Source organism: Limulus polyphemus, unplaced genomic scaffold (genome assembly GCF_000517525.1).
Source record: "Limulus polyphemus unplaced genomic scaffold, Limulus_polyphemus-2.1.2 Scaffold2281, whole genome shotgun sequence".
Lineage (NCBI taxonomy): Eukaryota > Metazoa > Arthropoda > Merostomata > Xiphosura > Limulidae > Limulus > Limulus polyphemus.
Genome location: NW_013667891.1, coordinates 32,675 through 34,786, shown reverse-complemented (window position 1 = coordinate 34,786; position 2,112 = coordinate 32,675).

Here is a 2,112-nt window from a genome sequence, read left to right as displayed (position 1 = left end):
TTGTTGCCTTTTGAACTCGGTGTTTATTTCGTTTCTAAAGCATTTTTTTTATGTTGGTTTCTCTGTAAGTAAAGAGAAATATTGTACGAAATCACTCATTATCCTTCTTTGTAAAATGCACGGGATGACATATATTTGTTTGTTTGTCGTTAATCCCAAAGCTACATACTGGGCTATTAATGCTTTCCTTTTCGCGGGTATCGAAACCCGACTTTTAGCCTGATAAAACACCAGAGGTACAGATAATTTTTGTTTACATTAACTTATGTATCTGCTTTCACCAAAGCCAAATCGGGCTATCTGTTGTGTCCACCGCGGGGAATCGAACTCCGGATTTTAGTTGACTCGTATATTATTAGGGACACTGTAACAAATAAAGACATAGGCTCTCAAGCAATGTGATACATAAAGTTTCGAACGAGTGTTTTTAATAAGCCAGTGAGGTCAATATGGAACTCCATCGGTAATGTTATGATTAAGTTCTAGCTTGAAATGCGTTAAAACAGTAAAAAACGTTTATTTCTTTGTTGTTATTCATGTAATTTTTAAAAACTATAATGGGCTAGCTATGCAGTGCCTACTATAGGAAGCGAACTCTAATTTTTAGCATAAAAGACCTCAAGCTTACCGCTGAGCCACCTGGAGGTGGAGGGGGGGCATAAAGACTCAAGTAAAATTGATGACAGTTACAATTGACTTGTTCAGTCTAGTTGACACTATAACAGTCGTTGTTAATGACAGATAGAGATATGTTTAGTGCCTATACAGCTCACTATTGTGTCTGTAGTATCGCAGCCGACCTGATGAGCCCTGGGTATCGTATGAAAGGCCTCGTCGGCATTCAAATGGCAGGTATAGTGTGATTGACATATTATAACATATTCTACTTTGTTTTCATTATAATTTCAATGAACAATACAAAAACCGACTTTTAATTATATCATGAAGAAGTAATTTTTATCCTAGTTACTATAGTTTTGAAACTTCGTTGATAGTTTATGTCATAACTGGAACGTAAACATTTCAAAGCCATGGAAACGTACATTAAATTGGCGTCAAAGAAGTCAAGGACGATGACACAAAAACCGCGTAAGAAAGAATGGTTTGATAAGTATTAAATCGCAGATGGAAAGGCTCTCACAGACAGAAGAAGGGTGGTAGCGTCGTCCCAAGATAAAATCACGCCATCATATTCTGAAAACAGCTGGATGGATCATACATTACAAACATTTTATATGTTTATTTATGTTTAGAGCAAAGCTACATTAACCTACGTGCTGTGTCCACCGCGGGGAATCGAACCACGGACTTTAGCGTTCGTAAACTTACCGCAGTTCCACCGGGGAACTGTTTTATAGGTTTGTTACAAATCTATTTTAAAAATCTATGATAAAAAATTATTAAACCTAAATATCGAACACAATTTCGTTTTGTATTCCCAGTAATAGAAAGTTCTGGGGAAAAGGAGTTATAAATTTAATTTGTAACTTTGGGCATGTATTAAAAATACAGGTTTTGCTGAGGTTAAAGCTGCTGTTCGTGGTTGTTTTTGTTTTTTTTTTAGCGCAGAGCTACACAATGGGCTATCTGTGCTCTCTACACCACGAGGAATCGAGCCCCGGATTTAAGCATTATAAATCCGTAAAATTACCGCTCACCCACCAGGTGACTGAAGTCAGACATGTAGGTACGAAGACATTTAACTTGTTTTGGTCATTTTTGCATTTATATGGTATTATAAAAAAGTGAAGTTTGCCAGCTTGGTTATAAGATTGACCATCTAATCCTCATGTTACCAAACCTGACCGTCCACAACATCAACGTTTTATGGACCATGTTGGTAACATGAGGATTAGAAACGTTGATGTTATGGACGGTCAGGTTATGGACCATGTTGGTAACATGAGGATTAGAAACGTTGATGTTGTGGACGGTCAGGTATAAGACCATGTTGGTAATATGAGGATTAGAAACGTTGATGTTATGGACGGTCAGGTTATGGACCATGTTGGTAACATGAGGATTAGAAACGTTGATGTTGTGGACAGTCAGGTTATGGACCATGTTGGTAACATGAGGATTAGAAACGTTGATGTTGTGGACGGTCAGGTA